Here is a 14,100-nt window from a genome sequence, read left to right on the forward strand (position 1 = left end):
CTAATATCTCACCCAGGGAAACAAAAAGGATTTACCTATGCCTGTAATGTTTGATGCATTCTGAAATGTTTTTTAAAGAATTCTGAAATGATTCTAGATTCAGTGAGACAGCATTTGTGATGCGTGAAAAACAGGGCGCACAGGGAGATACCCAGAGTTTTGTCATCCTTACCTTCTAGGTACAAAGCAGGGAATAAGTATGATGAATGCTGAACAGTCACTTCTCAACAGTATATTTAGTTAATGTCTGAATCACATTTCAGAATTTTGGCTGGATGCGGTGGCTCAAGCCTGTAATCCCAGCACTTTGGGAGGTCAAGGAGGGCAGATCACCTGAGATCAGGAGTTTGAGACCAGCCAAGCAAACATAGCAAAACCCTGACTCTACTAAATAAAACAACTAGCGGGGCATGGTGGCGGGCGCCTATAATCCCAGATACAGGGGAGGCTGAGGCGGGAGAGTCCCTTGAACCCGGGAAGCGGCAGTTGCAGTGAGCCAATATCATCGCACCACTGCACTCCAGCCCAGGCGGCAGAGCAAGACTCCGTCTCAAAAAAATAAAAAATAAAAAGTTTTAAATACCACATATTTTAATAGTAACACACACACACACACACACACACTCACACTTTCTAAGCAATAGCAATTTAGAGTACGTTTCTACCCGGCCCTTCAAGCCTAGCCAAAAAACAAAAATCAAAAAAATGAAGAACAAAAGAAAGGAAGAAAGAAAACAGACTTGATAACGTTTAAAAGAGAACCATGTGAAAACGACTGTCAGATACTACATGATTTCTAGTTGAAACTGGATGTCAGACTGCCGCAAAACCAGTTCCTAAAAAGCTCACACCACAAAATTGACATTTCATTCTCAATTGAGCTTTCAAGAAACAGAACGTTTTCAAAGCCTGACTTCTATTTTATGCTCTTATTTTTCCTCTGCATTTTTTAACACATCAAGATACACTGAAGTTAATGAGGTCAACAATATCAACATCTGTGATCAAACTACGAACCAATTAGCGTATAAACTAGAGGACGAATGTTTAAACTACATTTTCCATGTACACTTGACTACTAGAAATTGTCAGCCCGTGAGGATATTTCTTCTACCACTAGATTTTATGCCAGCTACTAAGTTACCTATAAAGATTCTGCCAGGTTTTCAAGTTTATAAAATTAACCCTGCAATGCTGGGTAATGATTAGCAATATGGATCTTGAATTTATTTTTAATAAATTACAGGTTAGTGAGATAAGTAAAGATTACATTCAGCCCTGTAGAATACTTGATTTCATTGATCAGGTTATTGCTATCAAATGAGCCAGATTCTCTCACTGTGTAAATCCATATATTTTTCTACAGCAACCAAGAACACTGAGAATAATTTAACTGACAATTCTTTCCAAATATAATCTTTGCAGTACACTCATGTGCCACATGATGACTTTTTGATCAACAATGGACCACATATATGACAGTGATCCCATACGATTATAATGGAACTGAAAAATTCCTATCACCTACTGATGTTGCCGTGATGCTGGTTTAAACAAACCTACTGCACTGCCAGTCATATAAAAGTATAGCACATACAATTATGTACAGTATATTAAACAATTATGTACAGCACATTATACTTGAAATGATAATAAATGACTACATTACTGGTTTATATATTTACTATACTACACTTTTTATCTTTAAAAATAGAAAAAGGTTTTTAGGATAAGAGTATAGAGAAAGAAATATATTTTGTACAGCTGTACAATGCATTTGTGTTTTAAGCTAAGTGTTATTACAAAAGAGCCAAAAGGTTAAAAATACTAAAAAATTTGTAAGGTAAGGCCGGATGTGGTCGCTCATGCCTGTAATCCCAGCTCTTTGGGAGGCAGAGGCGGGCGGATCACGAGACCAGGAAATCAAGACCATCCTGGCCAACATGGTGAAACCTCATCTTTGCTAAAAAAAAAAAAAAAAAAAAAAAAACAAAAAAATCACACACACAAAAATTAGCTGGGCATGGTGGCACACGCCTGTAGTCCCAGCTATTCGGGAGGCTGAGGCAGGATAATTGCTTGAACCTGGGAGGCGGAGCCAGTAGTGAGCCGAGATCGCACCACTGCGCTCCAGCCTGGGCGACACAGCGAGACTCCGTCTCAAAAAAAAAAAAAAAAAAAAAAGGTGTAAGGTAAAACAGTTCCAGGCTGGGTGCAGTGGCTCACGCCTGTAATCCCAGCACTTTGGGAGGCCGAGGCGGGCGGATCACAAGGTCAGGAGATCCAGACCATCCTGGCTAACTCGGTGAAACCCCGTCTCTACTAAAAATACAAAAAGTTAGCCGGGCGTGGTGGCGGGGCCTGTGGTCCCAGCTACTCGGGAGGCTGAGGCGGGAGAATGGCGGGAACCCGGGGGGCGGAGCTTGCAGTGAGCAGAGACTCCAGCCTGGGCAACAAAGCAAGACTCCGTCTCAAAAAAAAAAAAAAAAAAGTTCCAGTACGCAAAGGCTAATTTATTATTAAAGAAAAAAATCTAAATAAATGTAGCGTAGCCTGAATGTGCAGTGTTTTTAAAGTCCCCAATAGTGTACAGGAATGTCCTCAGCCTTCATATTCACCCCCTGGCCCATCAAGAGCTACTTCCAATCCTACAAGCTCCATTTATGGTGAGTGACCTATACAGGTGCACCATTCTTTATCTTGTATACTCTACTTTTGCTATACATTTTCTATGTTTAGATACCCACATATTTGCCTTTGAGTTACAATTTCCTACAGAATTCAGTACAGTAACATACTGTACAGGTTCATAGCCCAGGAGCAATAAGTTATACTGTATAGCCTAGGTGTGTAGTAGGTTATACCATCTAAGTTTGTGTAAATACACTCTATGATGTTCACTCAATGACAAAATCACCTAATGATGCATTTCTCAAAAGTATCTCCATCATTAGTGAAACAAGACTGTGTAGTTTAATAATTTTGATACTCGAAATCCTCACTGAACTCCTTCTTGTAAACCTCTTATTCATTTTTTCTTTCAGATTTCCCCCTCCTTTCCTCACTCAATTTCCTTCCATTTGAACAGTCTTCCTAAGGTAAGGAAGACTCAAAATTGTGGTCTACAGGATGGAGGAAAGCATGATGCTATGCATAGTTAAAGGCATCTGAAGACTTCAGGATCAATGTTTCTCAGCCTCAGTCAGAGGCTTCAGAATTTCTACATAGAAACAGAGTAAGCAAGATGGCGGGAAAAGGGCAGTTGAAGACGGACTAGAGGATTTGCCTTAAGCCTGTATTTATATAGCCATTAAGTATGTATTTGGGTAATCTTGAGGTTGATGTTTTAATTGACTCAACTGATAACCGATGGAGATTTCAGGACTCTCCACGGGTCAAAACCACTGCTATTGACACCTCTACCACCCAACTCTGAGAATCATATGTCACTGAAAACCTGTGACAGAGATTGCCAAATGACAGAGTAAACGCATAGTAAAGTTAAGTGTCTGTTTTAGCAAGAGATGAACAAAGCAGGACAGTGAATCAATGAAGTGGGACAATGATAATGACAACTGCAATTGGTGCTTCCATAGAAAAGTCCAGGATATAGTGAATATGTAACAAGAAGACTTAAGATATACTAGTGAGTCAGGGAAGGACTCTGTAAGGAAATTAACACTTAAGCAGCTTTATTTGTATATTCTACACACATTAACCAAATGCAAATACATTTATTTGTTGATTGAACAAAAATTTCCCAAACTTCTAATATGTGGCAGGAACTTGTCTGAGTGCCAGAGGCACAACAGTAAATGAAACAGACAAAATCCCAGCCCCCATGTAATTTAAATTCCATACTAAAAGACAAAAAATTTACCAGTATGGTGTGGGGTTTGGTGCTCACTACTAAGGAAGCAAATAACTGAGATGAGTCAGATGCATTCTATGAATACTCTGCAGCAGTTACAAGCAATAAACATGTTTTATTTAAACATGGATAGATTTCTTAAAACATGGTATTGAATAAGAAGAGTAAGATATAAACTAGGCTTTAAAACATAATACCATCAAAGAAAATTAAAAATAACTCCCACATAAAACAACACTATATATATTACAAGGATTTAAACATATCCATCTCAAACAGATTAGAGTTGATTACTATGTGTCTTAGTCCATTTTATGCTGCTATAATAGAATATCTGAGACTGATTTATAAAGGACAGATTTATTGCTTACATTTCTTACAGTTTTAGAGGCTCGAGAAGGTCAAGGTCAAGGGATCCACATCTGACAAAGGCCTTCTTGCAGAAAGTGAAGGGCAAGAGAGCAAGATAATGGCATTAACCCATTTGTAAAGATAGAGTTCTCATGACTTAATCAGCTCTTAAAGGTCACCTCCCAACACTCTTGCTCTGGGGATTACGTTTCTATCACTAACTTTGGGGAACACATTCAAATCATAGCACTCTGAGAGAAGGAGAATGAGAAAGACAATCAAAGATGAGGCTGGGCGCAGTGGCTCACACCTGTAATCCCACCAGTTTGGAGGTCAAACTAGGCAAATCCCTTGAGTCCAGGAGTTCAAGACCAGCCTGGACAACATGGTGAAGCCCCATTTTTACAAAAAAATACAAAAATTAGCCAGGCTTCATGGTGAGTACCTGTAGTCCCAGCTATTCAGGAGGCTGAGGTGGGAGGATCACTTGAGCCTGGGAGGCAGAGGTTGCAGAGTGCCAAGACTGTGCCGCTGCACTCCAGCCAGGGCAACAGAGCTGTCTCAAAAAAAGAGACAGAGAATCAAAGATGAAGAGGGAAACAACCATAAAACCAAACAAAAAGTAGACTTTACAAAACCTGTTAACAGGAAGTCAAGGACTTAGGAATCTGATTACCTTTTTTGAATTCCGGGTGCCGAGAACAAAAAGAAAGGAAAGGCATCTTTTCCTACTTCACATCACATTTTCACTTTTGTGACTTAACAATAAATGTACATTTCAAATATTCAATAACATAATTATGTATTTTCAGTTTTCTCCTTTTTAAAAAAAGTGAGAAACCGGCCAAAAATTAAATTCAAAGCTACCATTGCATAGAGCGGGCCTTCCGTGTTCCATGCAGATAGAACAGAGGGATAGAAAATGAGTCCACTTCTTAGAGGTGGATGTTAGCTATTTCCACAATTACGGTGCAAATTTATTGTGGAGACACCTCTTTCTAAAGTGACGTAAATAAATTATTGCCCTCTCCTCTATGGAAGGTCCCAGTTACTCCCAAGGAAAAGAGAAACCTATTATTTAAATTATTAAAAAACTATAGGCTGAGAGTCTTAATTACCTTTCTAATTCATAAAATTCAATTGTGTGGTTCCTTCCAAATAGAGATAAGTCTGTGTGTATGTATTCTTGGAATGACTGCTCAGTATTTGTTGATCTTTTTATGGTGAACAGGAGTATAATTCAGGATATAGAGTTTTTAGCAGTGACATCTTTAAGTTGGGTCATTTTGAGTTACTTTTCCTGGCTACCACTATTGTTTCTGGGGTTCATACACTCAATCACAGGGATCTTCACAGCTTTGTAGAATTTGCACAATTCTTAACAAGAGATAGGGGAATCATTCTGTCCTTGATTGGCTGGAGGACTGGGATTCTTGTAACCTTCCTGTAAGTTAGACATAAATATATGTTGCCTGTTAGCTAGTTCCTCATCCTCTTCTGTAGCATAAACTAATTAAGGATGCAGAAGATTAATGTTGTAAAAGGCTGATTCTGCCGTGGAAAAATCCATTTCCTCTCATTTGATTTTATATTTAAAAGTCTTTAAATTATATAAAATAGTCTAACAAGATGTTCCCTTCCTTTTCCAGTGAGATCTAATCCTATGAGTTCTGAAATAGAGGAAGGGAAGCTAGCAGAAATGAAAACAAAAAGTCCCCAGGAAACTCATCTTAGAGCTATTCCAACCAGTTTTAGAAGCAGCTGTCCAAAATGAACAGTTCTCATTTTTTTTGGTCCCAGAGTCACTTCACATTCTTAATTATTGAAGACTAAAAGAGATTTTATTTATGTGGGATATATCTCTCCAAAATTAAAAGTGAGATGTTATTAAAACACTTGAATGCACAAACACACATTCCATTAGCTGTCTGAGCAACGATATCATCACATACCATGTAGTCTCTGGAAATCTCTGCTGTGGCCTGGTGTGAGGATGAGGGTGAAAAAGGCAACCAATGCTCTACTATTGTTAGAATGACAGTTTTAGTCTTGCAAACTCCCTGAACGTGTTTTAAGGACCCCTAGGAGTCTACAGACCACCTTAAGATCCGCTTTTCTGAATGAATGCTAAAATATATTTCTATAGGATTATATAGTTTTCATATAAGTATGTGCTGAACCTCATTTTTCCCCAAAGTGATGGGGCCAGGCCAGAGAAAAGCCGATGGTGAAATCTCGGGACACCCCACTAGTGAATGGTATTCAGTCCTTCCATGCAGACACGGAGCCCATTCCTTCCACCATTAACTGCCTGCCAGAAGAGCCACCTGCTCTGATCTCCTCCCTTTCCCTTCCCGTTCCGCCTTTTGAACCTACCGTTCATTTGCCCTATTCCCTGCCAGACTCCCTCCCAACTGAATAAATATAATAAACTAATTGTCTTTAAATATTCGTGGATATACGAGAATAGTGTGTATTTACATTTTAAACTGAGACCTATTAAAATGATCTTAAGGAACCAACTTCTAACGATAAAAATTTCTGAGGCAAGAAATTGGTGGAAAATTTCACCTGGCAAGAAATTTCAGTTGTCAACAAATCACACCAATAGCAACCACCTATAGATGAAAGAACAACTCTAATTTGAAAGATGCTTTTACACTTTTAAATATCTGCAAATCCAGCTCAGTGCTTGACACATTGAAAGTCCTCATTAATGTCAAAGTGAGTTCCACAGAATTTACCATTAGTCTCTGTGGAAAAACAGAAACATCTGAAAGCAGATGGAATTTCCTCAAGTTATTAAAATGCAATCTACTGTGTTTTCTATGCACAAAAATGCACTTCCAATGCATTTGCAAAGGTAAGGCAATTTCCAAAGTTTCTGAATTTTAAGATGTAGAGAAACAAATATAATTTCTTACTCAATTCTTCCTTTCTAAATTCCTTCTCTTTTCTCTTTTTTTTCTTCTTTTTTTCTTCAACAAATAGTTACAGGTCACATACTGTTATGCCTGTCACTATTCTCAATGGTTTGGACTTATGATTGAATAAATATCAATCAATATCCAGGCAGATTTCTCACCTGGGAGGTGCTTATTTTCTGTAACACAATATCTAACAAGCATATTAAATAAGTAAACTATATGATATTCAAGTTGCTTTTCCCTGTATGATGTTGGTTAGAGACCGTCCAAAGCAGAATTTGTCGGAGACATGGAAGGTGGGGTGAAGCAGCAGCCGTTAACTCTCTGAGGGTCATCTTGGTTGGATGAGGTGAGAGGCAGAAATGCAGGTGCTGATGGTTCCAGCTTGCTCTCCCTGATCACATCGAGTTCACTTTCCCATCAGGTGAACCTTCTGGCCAGCAGCAAACCTGGGCCCACTAGAAGACACAGAGGCAGGTGCCTTTCATAGATTCTTATTTATTTAGGAGATGGAGTCTTGCTCTGTTGCTCAGGCTGTAGTGTAGTGGCACGATCTCAGTTCACTGCAACCCGTGCCTCCTGGGTTCAAGTGATTCTCCTGCCTCAGCCTCCTGAGTAGCTGAGATTACAGGTGCCCATCTCCACACCTGGCTAATTTTTTACATTTTTGGTAGAGATGGGGTTTCACCATGTGGTGGCAGGCTGGTCTCGAACTCCTGACCTCAGGTGATCCACCCGTCTTGGCCTCCCAAAGTGCTGGGATTACAGGCGTGAGCCACCACGCCCGGCCACCTTTCATAGACATCTATACATATCCCTTTGTATACCCCATGGGGATGTGCTGGCTCCCCAGATTTCACAGCAAGTTTCAACATTTTCTGCACTAGATGGCAAAGGAAATAAAAAAAATAAAAAATAAAAAAAAATAACGTTTTCCTATTGTTGCAAAAGCTTTTCCTGTTCTAAAGCCTGATGTAGGGAGAGAAGTGTGACATGCTGTAATAAGCACATTAGTCCTGTTACTACCATGTAATAGTGCTACCCTACTGTAAGGGCTTTCACCTTTGGCAATATTGACATTTTGGTCTGGGTGGTTTATTGTGGGGGCTGTGCATGTTTAGCAGCATCCCTGACCTCTACCCACCAAATGCAAGTAGCACCCCTTCCCCAGCTAAGACAACCAGGCATGTGTCCAAACACTGCAGATGTCTCCTGAAGGACAAAATCACCTATGGTCGAGAACCACTGTGTTCACGAGACAGTCACTGTGTTCATGAGACAGTTCTGCTTTTCCTCTTTTGTAAAATGAAGAGATCATATCTCTGTCAAAATGTTGTTAATTAAACGAGATTAGACATCGTAAACGCTTCTACAGATATTTATTAATATTGACCAATTTATTTTTAACTAATGGGTTTTGCCTTTATGTAACCACTTGCTTGGGGTTTTTCTAACTCACCTAATCATAGACACTAATTAAGCATTTTGTCAAGTATAGATAGTTACCATGTAACCTTTTTTTTTTTTTAACAAAGTAAGGTAAATATTCTTGGTCTGTGCCTGTTTACCAGGAACAGAGGCACATTTGCCATCCAACTCAACAGTTATCTCTCTGATTACAACACAATATTTGATTCAAAAATTCATATTCGGTTTTAGAAACACTCACAGCGTAGACAACTGCCACTACATTTGACAGCGCCTTTTAAATTTCGGCAGCTTTCCCCCCAATCTGCATTACAGTTCAGTAGAGGATGATCTACTATATCAAGAAATGCTCTGGACAAGCTTCTGATTAGCCGGAGGTTCCAAACAGCGGTGTCTCTGCCCGACAGATGTCCGCAGAATCCAACCTCCCAACCTTGTTGCAACTGTGCACAGGAGCTGCCTAACCACAGTGCTTTGACATGCCCCTCATTAGTTAAGATTTCATACGAAGATGTTCAATAGTAAATCCATTTTTTTTCAGAGGTCAGTATGTACTGGCCCTTCCAAAACCACCCTGGCATCAATCCCAGGACATAATGTATTGCCTAATAAGCACGTAAGCTTTTCAATGATTTGCTCTCCCCCAAATCCCATTCTCTATGATTTGGCTGTCCTGCTGCCAACTCCCAGAAACCTAAGGCTAGATGGGAAGGGGAGGGGGATCCTTAAAGAGACCATCAACGCTACATAAAAATTTGGAAGAAAGGACACCTTTAACTGATTTGGTAGTTGCCACTGATTGATTCACACTCATTCTTCTAACTCCTCTTTCCAGAAGTGTGAGTCTATGTCAGTATTACAGTTTCCTATCAACAGCTGTCCTTTCATTTCTCCTCCCCACTTTCATTTTGCCCAGAAATCCCCTATTTAATTCCACCTACATGCCCCAGTCTAGTCACTCTGGAGAAGTTTCTGAGTTAATCAGGAAGCTTTAGCTTTTCCTGGCTAAAGCAAAGGGGCAGCTCAGAATAAAACTCATCTTTGGCCCTTGCATTGGGGCTTCCACCTAATCGCCTTGCCCTGCCTTCTCTCGTTGCACATCTCTTACATACTTGCAAGAGCTGGAGTCCTTTCTGCAGCAGCTGTGTCTAGCTTATGAACTGCTCATTCCTCATCCTGACACCTGCTTCTCACCAGTACTTCAAGTTATCTTCCCTGGCAATGGTCCTTCGCCCGACGTCATTGACTATCTAGTGTTGGAACACCTGAGGTGCCAGGTAATGCTGAAGTAGACTACATTTGACAAGATAACATAGCTTCAGAACTTTTGGACAATTATGGGCCAAAATAATTGCCTACAAGGAGAAAAATAATCCTACATCAATGCAATTCATCCTTTTAAGAGTGAGCTATTTTGCTAGTATTTTCCTTCCAGCATTTTCTTAAGTTTAGTAGCTTACTGTAAACCACCAGAGAAAGAAAGCTGGAGAATGTGGAAGAATTTCTAGCCTAATACATTGTTATTCACATTTTTTTCCTAAATAATCTGCTTCTGGAAAAGAGGATCTGTAAAAGGTAATGAGGGATTAGTGTTGGTTCATCGACACTCTTTTCCCTCTTCCACCCGATCCCATGCCCTGCTTGAAATCACTGACTAGGGTACAATATCAATCTGTCGATACAATCAAGTTCAACTTATTACATTTAGGTTAAATCTGAATTTTCTTACAATAGTAGCAAATCTAGAAGCTTTAGATGAAACCAATGTTCTCATATGAGATTGAGAGAGTGCTGTGTGACGCTAGTAAGGTCATCTGTGTCAACATATCTAGCAAAGTTCTTCTACAGCTCTATCTGTATACAATTTTTGGATATTTGGCTTACTTAGAAGTTTGATAGAAAAAGAAGTATAAGGGTAAACGATGGAAGAACTCTTTTGATAATTAGCAGAGCAGAATAGAAAGGTAGACAAAGAAAAACTGTTATTCTCACTCTCTGTCTTCTGGACACACACAGACACACAAAATCACTGACCATGGTAACCTCTGAGGTGGCAATTTCAGACATTCCAAGTACTGAAATTCTAAAAGAAAGAGAGGATTACCAGGCCAATGCTACAAGAATGATGAGAGATTGCTTAGGCAATGCCCAAGGGGATGAAGTAGGCTGTGGAATAAGAGACTGCACACACAGGGTGTCACTCATTAGTTTTGTAGGATAAACTTCTCTCCAGGCTCTGGCCCTCAGCCAGGTCCCTTATTTTGTCAGGACATCAAGAGTAAATCCACCTTTCACGGCCAAATTCTTATTAGCAAGTTTATAAAAAGAATTTATAAACCCAGAATTGGATAACACATTGGATGGCAATGTGGTTTTTTATGCAAAGGATTTGAATCATAGCAATTTAGCTAAGTTAGAACTACATTTCCCATAATTGACTTCCCAGTGGTTCAGGAGAGCCCTTTTGCATGAGTTTTGGAAGTTAGGCTGAAGCAGTGGCCATATTGCTTTCATGCTCAGGCTAGTGCAGGGGCACCAGGCACAGTTCCAACCCATGCTCATTGACACTTCAGCTGACACTGGATTAACATGGGGCAACACCTAGCCCTGCAGCTGCTCCAAGCTACCCTCAATTACCCTTCAGGTTCTCTGTCTTCTTGGCCCAGGTGTGTGTTAAGCTCTGTGACAAAGGGCATCAGTTTCCCCTGCAGGCCACCAGCACCATTGAAGTTGGAGGCAGAGTGAGACCAGAGTTTCAGTGCGTCCTCTTGGACTGCAGCTTGAGTGAATGGGTTATAGTTTTCCTTGCTCTCCCCACTCCAAATCTGTCTTCTTTTCTTGAATACCTGTCCTATAGACTTTAAGCTCCAGAAAAGATGCAAAGGTAACAGCCTTGCAGAGGCTGATTAACCATCTCCCATGATTGCATAAGGTATAATCTGTATAAAAAAACTTAGTGATTCTGTTTCTCTGATCCTACCCTGACTGTTAAAAAAGAAAAAAAGCTAGTTAAAAGATAGCTATTATGGGTCTTGAGTTCTTCAGGCCCATGTGACAAGCATACTTCTTCTCTATAGACAGAACTAACTGAGAACGAAATAATAACCAGAAGTTGGCTGGGGCGGAGCAAGATGGCCGAATAGGAACAGCTCCAGTCTCCAACTCCCAGCGCGAGCGACACAGAAGACCGGTGATTTCTGCATTTTCAACTGAGGTACTGGGTTCATCTCACTGGGGAGTGCCGGACAATCGGTGCTGGTCAGCTGCTGCAGCCCACCAGCGAGAGCTGAAGCAGGGCTAGGCATCGCCTCACCTGGGAAGCGCAAGGGGGAAGGGAATCCCTTTTCCTAGCCAGGGGAACTGAGACACACAAAACCTGGAAAATCAGGTAACTCCCACCCCAATACGGCGCTTTAAGCAAACAGGCACACCAGGAGATTATATCCCACACCTGGCCGGGAGGGTCCCACGCCCACGGAGCCTCCCTCATTGCTAGCACAGCAGTCTGTGATCTACCGGCAAGGCAGCAGCGAGGCTGGGGGAGGGGTGCCCGCCATTGCTGAGGCTTAAGTAGGTAAACAAAGCTGCTGGGAAGCTCGAACTGGGTGGAGCTCACAGCAGCTCAAGGAAACCTGCCTGTCTCTGTAGACTCCACCTCTGGGGACAGGGCACAGTAAACAATAACGAAAGCAGCAGAAACCTCTGCAGACGCAAACAACTCTGTCTGACAGCTTTGAAGAGAGCAGTGGATCCCCCAACACGGAGGTTGAGATCTGAGAAGGGACAGACTGCCTGCTCAAGTGGGTCCCTGACCCCTGAGTAGCCTAACTGGGAGACATCCCCCACTAGGGGCAGTCTGACACCCCACACTTCACAGGGTGGAGTACACCCCTGAGAGGAAACTTCCAAAGCAAGAATCAGACAGGTACACTTGCTGTTCAGGAATATTCTATCTTCTGCAGCCTCTGCTGCTGATACCCAGGCAAACAGGGTCTGGAGTGGACCTCAAGCAATCACCAACAGACCTACAGCTTGAGGTTGGACCTCAAGCAATCTCCAACAGACCTACAGCTGAGCTGTTAGAAGGAAAACTATCAAACAGGAAGGACACCTACACCAAAACCCCATCAGTACATCACCATCATCAAAGACCAGAGGCAGATAAAACCACAAAGATGGGGAAAAAGCAGGGCAGAAAAGCTGGAAATTCAAAAAATAAGAGCGCATCTCCCCCGGCAAAGGAGCGCAGCTCATCGCCAGCAACGGATCAAAGCTGGACAGAGAATGACTTTGACGAGATGAGAGAAGAAGGCTTCAGTCCATCAAATTTCTCAGAGCTAAAGGAAGAATTACGTACCCAGCACAAAGAAACTAAAAATCTTGAAAAAAAAGTGGAAGAATTGATGGCTAGAGTAATTAATGCAGAGAAGGTCATAAACGAAATGAAAGAGATGAAAACCATGACACGAGACATACGTGACAAATGCACAAGCTTCAGTAACCGACTCGATCAACTGGAAGAAAGAGTATCTGCGATTGAGGATCAAATGAATGAAATGAAGCGAGAAGAGAAACCAAAAGAAAAAAGAAGAAAAAGAAATGAACAAAGCCTGCAAGAAGTATGGGATTATGTAAAAAGACCAAATCTACGTCTGATTGGGGTGCCTGAAAGTGAGGGGGGAAATGGAACCAAGTTGGAAAACACTCTTCAGGATATCATCCAGGAGAAGTTCCCCAACCTAGTAGGGCAGGCCAACATTCAAATCCAGGAAATACAGAGAACGCCACAAAGATACTCCTCGAGAAGAGCAACTCCAAGACACATAATTGCCAGATTCACCAAAGTTGAAATGAAGGAAAAAATCTTAAGGGCAGCCAGAGAGAAAGGTCGGGTTACCCACAAAGGGAAGCCCATCAGACTAACAGCAGATCTCTCGGCAGAAACTCTCCAAGCCAGAAGAGAGTGGGGGCCAATATTCAACATTCTTAAAGAAAAGAATTTTAAACCCAGAATTTCATATCCAGCCAAACTAAGTTTCATAAGTGAAGGAGAAATAAAATCCTTTACAGATAAGCAAATGCTTAGAGATTTTGTCACCACTAGGCCTGCCTTACAAGAGACCCTGAAGGAAGCACTAAACATGGAAAGGAACAACCAGTACCAGCCATTGCAAAAACATGCCAAAATGTAAAGACCATCGAGGCTAAGAAGAAACTGCATCAACTAACGAGCAAAATAACCAGTTAATATCATAATGGCAGGATCAAGTTCACACATAACAATATTAACCTTAAATGTAAATGGACTAAATGCTCCAATTAAAAGACACAGACTGGCAAACTGGATAAAGAGTCAAGACCCATCAGTCTGCTGTATTCAGGAGACCCATCTCACACACAGAGACATACATAGGCTCAAAATAAAGGGATGGAGGAAGATCTACCAAGCAAATGGAGAACACAAAAAAGCAGGGGTTGCAATACTAGTCTCTGATAAAACAGACTTTAAACCATCAAAGATCA

The 14,100-nt window shown here is 41.1% G+C and overlaps 1 protein-coding gene across 2 annotated transcripts in view; it reads right to left on the minus strand.

Annotated features, from left to right (window-relative positions):
* LOC105477421 (NOP2/Sun RNA methyltransferase 3) overlaps nt 1-14,100 on the minus strand; it is a 258,079-nt gene that overhangs the window by 38,415 nt on the left and 205,564 nt on the right. The gene's annotated exons all lie outside the window — the stretch shown is intronic.

Source organism: Macaca nemestrina, chromosome 2 (genome assembly GCF_043159975.1).
Source record: "Macaca nemestrina isolate mMacNem1 chromosome 2, mMacNem.hap1, whole genome shotgun sequence".
NCBI lineage: Eukaryota > Metazoa > Chordata > Mammalia > Primates > Cercopithecidae > Macaca > Macaca nemestrina.